The sequence below is a fragment of the Podarcis liolepis genome (genome assembly GCF_965112155.1).
Source record: "Podarcis liolepis genome assembly, chromosome: 9".
Lineage (NCBI taxonomy): Eukaryota > Metazoa > Chordata > Lepidosauria > Squamata > Lacertidae > Podarcis > Podarcis liolepis.
In genome coordinates, this window is record NC_139564.1 from 76,093,855 (window position 1) to 76,102,992 (window position 9,138).

Genomic DNA, 9,138 nt, shown 5'->3' on the forward strand with positions numbered 1-9,138 from the left:
AGATAGTATGAAGGGAGAGGCTTGACTTCATTTCCTTGATTTCCTTGGTCCTTATTTGCTGCATTATATATTTCTGGCCATTTTTGTATTGTCTTTATTTGCTTTACAATTTCTTTATTCCCTGCCCTTGTATGGCACTGGGGGGGGGGGAGTAATGTGAATGAGGGTGAGTCCACTTCCCTCCCTCAGGTCATTATAACCCTTTTTTTTTAATGCCTTTGTGGTTATTTTTATTGGTTCACCTTACCCACTATGCTTTGATTTCAAAACCAGGCTTCCCAAAGTCACCTCCCTTGTGCAAGAGGTCCTAGGCAAGATAGGCAGGAGAGTCAACATTTGGGTCAAAAATATTTACCAGTGCTAGAGTTGTTGGGGCATTTTCAGTGAGTATTTTCAGCAAAATCAAGCACAGATCTTTCGGGGGTTAATGTGGCTAGTGTTTTTGGATTGTTTGAAGCAGCACTCAGGTGAGCTTCCCCTACTCTGTTTGCAGAATCTGCCTTTATCCTTTGCTTAGAATCAAGCTTCTTTTGGTAGGGCTATGTGAACCCATTCAGAGAGAACTTGCTCTCTTTTACTGGGGTGCCCAATCTCCAAACATTCTATGTAATATTTAAGGATATGGAGAGTCATAAAAGGTGGGAAGTGAGTTTTGTAGAAAAATTGGCGGTTGGCTTTCGCTGCCCAACTCCCCAAGGGGCTCTGCGTCCCCTAAGTAGTCCACAATCAATCAGAGAAGAATGGATGAAGGCAGGTTCCAGTGAAAGCAAAGCAGGTCTTTATTTTTTTGTTGCAACAGAGTCCCCCACCCTCCGCTCATTGGAGGGAAGTGAGAGACCAAGAAGAAAGTATGCAGGAACCTTTAAAGACTTTAGACATTGCCTGACCTCTTAGCCAAAGACCACCCTAAAAGCATCATACAAGCATCACAGAAAGAGGTGGTCACACAGAAATTTGAGAGTGTGGTTTTTCTCCTGTCTGCCAGGATACCTGATAATGTTTTATGGATTGCATTACCTGGGCAGTTTGGCCATTCTTTTGAAAGGGTAAATACTTTAGTTCTTGAATCCAGGTCACAGGCCCACCCTATTCATACACAAATATGCCCTCAAGAGCCTAGGACTTGCCAATCAGAAGGTCGGTGGTTCGAATCCCCACCAAGGGGGGGGGGGGTGAGCTCCCGTTGCTCGGTCCCTGCTCCTGCCAACCTAGCAGTTCAAAAGCACATCAAAGTGCAAGTAGATAAATAGGTAAACGGCGTTTCCGTGCGCTGCTCTGGTTCGCCAGAAGCGGCTTAGTCATGCTGGCCACATACCCGGAAGCCGGCTCCCTCGGCCAATAAAGCGAGATGAGCGCCGCAACCCCAGAGTCGGCCACGACTGGACCAAATGGTCAGGGGTCCCTTTACCTTTATGCCCTCAAGACAGGATTTCTGGGTGAAAAGATATACTGGGAAAGGTTCCTCAAAGACATTTCCTTCTGCAGAGGAAATATTTGGGGTTATTTAAGAGTCAAGATGGCTTCAGGATTGCTCTCCTGTGCTATTTCAGACATGTGGTTTATATATTCTAGATGTGTGTTTACCTTGTGCATTTATGAACATTTATTCTATATTTGAGACCTTATAATTCTTATAACATGAGAAAGGAGAAAAAAGGAAGTGTAGGTAGGAAATGTTGTCCCTTACCATTCCACATTGTCCTCTGCTGATGGCCATTTGGAATGAATTCAGTGCAACAATGTGATATTGTCAAAGGGTGGCTCTGTGACAGCCTCCAACATGAGGTGAAGTGAGTTTGCATGTAGGCGATGGATGTGCTTGCCAAGGGCACTGGGGCAGCCAGAAATTGCAGCTGCATTGAGTCGTGACAGAAGGGAAGGGGGAGGAATCAAAACCTAAACCAGAGGAAGTTATGTTACAATGCAAACATTGAGGAGGGGAGGCTGAACTTTGGGGTGGGCGGATGGGAGAGACAGAGAAAAATTACCCTGAACAGCTTGTTGAGAAACATTTAAAAGCACAATCCTATGCAATTCTACTTGGAAATAAATCCTGTATCTCCAGTAGGGCTTAAGGTCCCAGCAACTGGAGTCAAACACAGGTCAGGATTAAAATAATGTCACCCATGAAGACTCAAGTAAAGCAAAATACAGTTCAGGCCTAGTTGTCTCAGCAACGCTTCCTAATAGGTCTTGCCCTGATGTCACAGTTGTGAGAACTGATGGTCCCCACCTCCCCACCCCTCTCTCAGGCTCCTCCTCTCCAAGCTTTTCCCCAGGCAGTCTCAAACGGTGTCTGCGCACAACTAACCTCTGCTCTGCTCTTTTCATTTCTCTGCATGTTCTTGGAGACCAGCAGGGAGGGAAGTTGGTTGCAGCAGGAGGTAGAAACTCCCTGGAGTCTTCTGCAGCCTATTGCTCCTCCCCCCAGCCTCTGCTTTAGCCTCAGAGTCTGAACTGCACTCTGCCACAGACTCTTCCTGCTCACTAAACTTTGTAACACCACCAATTAATAGCACAGTGGATCGACTCCCACTACCTGCCCCCTATTAAATATAGTGCACCCAAATCATGGTACACCAATAACAGAAATTTCTACAATTTACCACAGATTATCTCACGAGGATCTTGTGCGAGGGGAAACCTAATGTTTGAAAATATCAGGCAGGAGTTGAACAAACAAACAAGAAAAGTTTGTTGAACAAAGTGGGTCAGGAAATGCGTTCTTCCTGGCAGAAGTTAACTTGTTTAATTTACCGTATTTTTCGCTCTATAACACGCACCAGACCATAACACGCACGTAGTTTTTAGAGGAGGAAAACAAGAAAAAAATATTCTAAACGAAATAGTGGGTATATGATTTTTGTGGTTCATGCTGTGGCCACAGACATGTGATCTGACAGTGAGTTTGGAGTAGCCCAATGTAAAAATCCTGAGGATCCATGTGGATCCATGCTTTGTAACCATGGAGGAGGGAAGGAAGGGGAACCATGGATCCTCTGCTCACGACTGCAGCAGATTCCCCCCCCCCGCCACCTGCAGGCATTCGCTCCATAACACGCACAGACATTTCTCCTTACTTTCTAGGAGGAAAAAAGTGAGTGTTATGGTGCAAAAAATACGGTAACTAACTCTAAGATGTCTCAGGCTTAAACACAATGCTATAGGCACAGCTCTTCTTAAACCAGTTACTAAAAATCAGGTGTTATACTTCAGGTGGTAGACATTCAGGTTTCTAGAATTAGATGGTAAGATGGTAAGAACTCAGTTCCTGTTACTACAGTTAAATACTTTCCACACCATCCAGCTTCCTTCACAGCTTAATCCTTTGACTCGTGAGCAAGGGGCACCTCTCCTCAGTTACCCCTCTCTAAGCCAGTGTTTCCCAACCGGTGTTCCGCGGCACACTAGTGTGCCGCGAGACGTTGCCTGGTGTGCCGTGGGAGGGAGGCGGGCGAGTTGGGCAGCGAGAGGCGGGGCGGCGACGGCGAGGAGAGGCCGCCCAGCGCGGGGCTCTCGCCATCTGCCTGCCTGGCTGCCTGCGTGGCGCTGACGTCATGGGGCTGTAACGTGCCCCACATAGGCACACGTGGGGCGGCGAGCGAGCTCCCTCCCACATCCCATCGCCGCTCGCTTCGGCCGGCCTACTGGGCTGTCGCAGGCGGAAGGCCTGCGCATGCGCGAGGTTTTCGCGCCTTCGGGATTCCCTTCACGCCTTCCTCCTCCCGGGTCCTTGCGAGCGCGGGAAGCGGCAGCGCGAGACCGGTGTTGAGCCTGGTAGGTATTGCGCTTGCCAAGGCAGTCATTTGGGAAATGAAAACTTGCAAAGCAAGCAACCAGTTCAATCTGAAGTACGTGTATGCTTAATATCCTGTATCTGAAACCTGTTCTGCCCCCTCCCCCACACTTGGTGCCATTTTCATCTACACATGCAGCAGAGTAAGTTGACCCAGAATAGTACCAATTCAGATGGCAGATGGGAGAATGACAGTGCTGAATGCTTTCCCATGTAGAACAGTCCCTGCAAATAAAAACCTAGCATATTTGGAAGAGGGATGCTAGCCTAACCATTACCTTCTATGCTGTTACTATTTTTTTATTTTTTTTTACATAAGTAAAAAGTGACCTTTCCCCATCTGGCATGGTGGTGTGCCTCGAGATTTTTTTCATGAAACAAGTGTGCCTTTGCCCCAAAAAGGTTGGGAAACACTGCTCTGAGCAATCCCACACCTGAGGTATTCCAAATGCTGTAACAGACCCATTCTGTTATACCTGGCTAAGCTCCAGGAAGATTGGGAGAGAGGCAGGAGGAAGTTCTAGGGAGCTCGGGGGAAATAAAATAGGAAAGTAGTTTTAAAGAAAGAAAATTCACCACAAAAGCACAGGATCAATGGTTGCTCCTTGAAGGAGGTACCAGGAGGTGACCAAGAGGTCCTCTCTACTTGTAGGGAATAGTCAGCAGCTTGAGTCAGAGGTTTGCAAAGCATGTTCAGCTGAAGCTTGGACTACTGCCATGCGCTCTACGTGGAGCTACCTTTGAAGGTGACTCAGAAACTGCAATTAATCCAAAATGCGGCAGCTAGACTGGTGACTGGGAGCAACTGCCAAGACTACATAACACCAGTCCTGAAAGATCTAGATCAAACCTATCCATTCTTAAGGAAATCAGCCCTGAGTGCTCACTGGAAGGACAGATCCTGAAGCTGAGACTCCAACACTTTGACCACCTCATGAGAAGAGAAGACTCCCTGGAAAAGACCCTGATGTTGGGAAAGATGGAGGGCACAAGGAGAAGAGGACAAGATGGTTGGACAGTGTTCTCGAAGCTACCAGCATGAATTTGACTAAACTGCGGGAGGCAGTGGAAGACAGAAGTGCCTGGCGTACTCTGGTCCAGGGGGTCACGAAGAGGTGGACATGACTAAACGACTAAACAACAACAACAACGCTTCCGAGCACAATTCAAAGTGTTGGTGCTGACCTTTAAAGCCCTAAACGGCCTCGGTCCAGTATACATGAAGGAGTGTCTCCACCCCCATTGTCCAGCCCAGACACTGAGGTCCAGCTCCGAGGACCTTCTGGCAGTTCCTCGCTGTGAGCAGTGAGGTTACAGGGAACCAGGCAGAGGGCCTTCTCGGTAGTGGCACCCGCCCTGTGGAACGCCCTCCCACCAGATATCAAGGCAATAAGCAACTATTTTACTTTTAAAAGACAACTGAAGGCAGCCCTGTTTAGGGAAGTTTTTTATGTCTGATGCTGTATTGTTTTTAATATTTGGTTGGAAGCTGCCCAGAGTGGCTGGGGAAACCCAGCCAGATGGGTGGGGTATAATAAATTATTATTATTATTATTATTATTATTATTATTATTATTATTATTATTATTAATTTATTATTATTATTATTATGTTTGAAGCATGATGCACAGAAATTGTTTGCAAGAGAGCAGGAACCCCTTTCTTTATTTCCTGGGGGCGGGGGGCAAATGTCAAGGTTGGCCCTGACTAGGCTGTGGTGTCTACCCCTTCCCCCACCCCCAGTTGGAGCAGCACTGCCGTGGCACCCGGCCCCAGCGCATCAGGGGCACACAGGGTTCCCTTAGATACAAAGCTCTGCCTGTAGTGACTCAGACCATTAAAATCTGAGAGGGGTTGCTCGAACTAAAAGGGCCTTGTTGATCCAAAGTCACTGTGGAGAAGACCAGCTCCCGTTGGGCCACCAGCAACTCCACGTGCCACCACTGCCCAATTCTACCCTAACTCTTAAGTAAGAAGGTAATCACAACAGACCCTCCAAGTGTCCCTATTTCCCAGAAATGTCTCTGATTTAGAGAAACCGTCCTAGTTTCTGATTTGATCCTGGAATATCCCACTTTTCCTTAGGATGTCCCTATTTTAATTTTTCTTTTAATGTATTTTTTATTAAAGATTTATTGTTTTACAAAAGTATATGCAATGTCTCTCTTTTCATGTTACATTTTCTACAGGTCAGTTTCATTTGTTGAGACATTAGTGTTACATTAGGAAGAAAAGGGGGGAAAGGTGGAGGGGGCCATGGTGGGTGGGGGTGGGGTGGGGTGGCGATGTTTCTATTTTGCTTAATATATGTGGCGTTTTGCGTCAGCGTCTTTTGCGCAGGTTCTCTGCTTTCACTTGTGTTCCTTTGGTGGTGAAAGAAATTGGGGTTGGTCATGGGTGTGCTTGCTTGTTTGTGATTGGCTGTGGTGAATTTTGTTTTTGTTTTTGTGGGGGTGTTTTTCAATCAGGTTGCCGGTAGCCATATTGTTTCATATGCTGTTGGTGGATTCTTGTCGTTGTCTTGTTGGGCTGTGTATGTGATAAAGGGGAGCCATACCGGAGTGAAGGCGTCTTCTTCTATTTGTCCCCGTGTCAGTTGCAGTTTACAGTGGTGCCCCGCAAGACGAATGCCTCGCAAGACGGAAAACCCGCTAGACGAAAGTTTTTCCGTTTTTGAGCTGCTTCGCAAGACGATTTTCCCTATGGGCTTGCTTCGCAAGACGAAAACGTCTTGCGAGTGTTCCGATTTTTTTCCGCTCACCCCCCCCTTTTCAAAGCCGCTAAGCCGCTAATAGCCTTTTAGCCGCTAATCCGCTAAGCCTTTAATAGCCGCTAAACCGCTAATAGCGCTAATCCGCTATTAGTGTCCCTACTTTAACTGGAGAAATGTTGGAGGGTATGGAGCTATCCAACCTCTGAGTCGTCCAAAGGCAATCCTGTAACGGGAAGGTTTTTTTTAATGTTCAATGTTTTATTATGTTTTTATATATGTTGGAAGCTGCCCAGAGTAGCTGGGGCAACCCAGTAAGATGTGTGGGGTATAAATAGTAAAATTATCCTTATGGAATGGGACGTCCCTATTTTCAATGGAGAAATGTTGGAGGAGATGTCACAAGAGCTTCAGGCAAGAGTTGGAGCAGGGCAGGGATGACAACTTGTTGGGAGTGTGCAGCCTGCCCACCCTTTCATTGCCCTTCCGAAACGTTCGAAAACCGAGGTGCAAAGGGCAATCGGCAAATTCCATTGAGAAAATTGAAAAACACGCAATGGAAACAGTTTGACTTCTGAGGCACGTCCAAAAACGGAAGCATTCACTTCCGGGTTTTCAGTGTTCAAGTTCCGAAGCATTTGTCAACAGAGACGTTCGGGAACTGAGGTGCCACTGTACCAATGTGCAAAGATCATAAACTCCTATGTTAAATAAACATTAATTTATTAAATTTATTTAAAATGCCTATTTAAAATGCCTGCTTAAAACATCAGGTGCCAAAAGTCCAGTGTTGTCACAGAGGCTGGGATGGGTTGCCTCCTTAATGACACAGCCTCTCATTAACCACTAGGGGGAGCAGCGGGCCGTGTTGTTCCCCTGAAACTGTGTACACACACTATACCTTTGAAGCACATTACTTCCCTCAAAGAGTTCTGGGCAAAGTAGTTAGGGCCTCACAGAGTCACAATTCCCAGCAACGCTTAACAAATTAGGGAAAGAATTTGCTTCAAGGGTGTAATGCGTTCACAGCCCAAGCATCTCCTGTGGAAACTCCGCTATCTTGATTCATGATCTCAGTTCCACCCATTTGTCTCCCTTCTGTCTGTTTCAGGATGTCTTGATAGGAAGAGATGTTGGGACTTGGGACTGGGAAGTGAATCTCTGCAAGGTGCTGGAGGCCTCTCTCCTTCCAGCATCTCAGCCGTGCCCCGATCCACACAGGTGTTTCTGTGCACTTCCTATCCTCCCAAGTAGTCTCATGGGCAGCTCACCAGGCCCTTTTGATATGCCTGGTGGGGTTACATTTGACTTCATAGAATTGGAAGGGACCCCCAAGGGTCATCTAGTCCAACCCCCTGCAGTGCAGGAACCTCAACATTCAAGACAGATGGCTGTCTAACAACCTCCAACGAAGGAGAACCCACCACCTGGGTTCTGGCAGGGGGTTGGACTCGATGGCCCTTGTGGTCTATTCCAACTCTATGATTCTATGATCTTCTATGACCTTTCAAGGGAACGTATTCCTCTTTCAAACAGCTCTTACCGTCAGAAAATTCTTCCTGATGTTTGGTCAGAATCTCTTTTCTTGTAACTTGAAGCTGTTGGTTCAGGTCCTCCCCTCTGGAGCAGGAGAAAACAAGCAAGCTCCATCTTCCATGTGATAGCCCTTTAGATATTTGAAGACAGCTCTCATATCTCCTCTCAGGGTCATCTTTTCCAGACTAAACATGCCCAACTGCCTCAACCGTTCCTCATAAGGCTTGGTTTCCAGACCCTTCATCATCTTGGTTGCCCTCCTCTGCACACATGCCAGCTTGTCAATATCCTCCTTAAATTGTGGCACCCGGAACTGGACACAGGACTCCACGTGGGGTCTCAGGGGTTGGCAAACTTTTTCAGCAGAGGGCCAGTCTACTGTCCCTCAGACCTTGCAGAGGGCTGGACTATATTTCTTGGGGGGGGGATGAACGAATTCCTATGCCCCACAAATGACACAGAGATGCATTTTAAATAAAAGGACACATTCTACTCATGTAAAAACACGCTGGTTCCCGGACCGTCTGTGGGCCGGTTTGAGAAGGCGATTGGGCTGGATCTGGCCCCCGGGCCTTAGTTTGCCTACCCATGATCTGAACACTATACTTCTCTTGATGCAGCCTAGAAGAGCATTAGCTTTTTTTGCTGCTGCATCACAACTCATGATAGTGGTCCCCTAACTACTCTTCACATGTACTACTGGCAATCCAGGTGTCCCCCATCTTATATTATCACTTGGTGGGTGACAAGTTGTGCAAGCCTGAGCTAACAAATGTTTATTTTTTTCATCTTGAATATTTGCTGAGGTGATAAGTGTGCTTAGATTTTTAAAAAATAGTGTTATGGGGGTTTTGGGTGGGGTTTTGCGGGGCCCTGGGTAAGTGCCTGGACCCCTTAAATCTTGCACAATCAGAGATTGAGGTGGCGTGCAACAATATGATGTGGTTTTGGGGTGCTGGTATAGGTTTCTCAAGTCGTCCTGCTTTATTACATGGTATTGATCAAAGGTTCCTTAGGGAACATAAATACCAAGTCAGGGCATTGATACATCTAGCTCAGTATTGTCTAAATAATTCTCAAGATTTTTGCAGTGGGG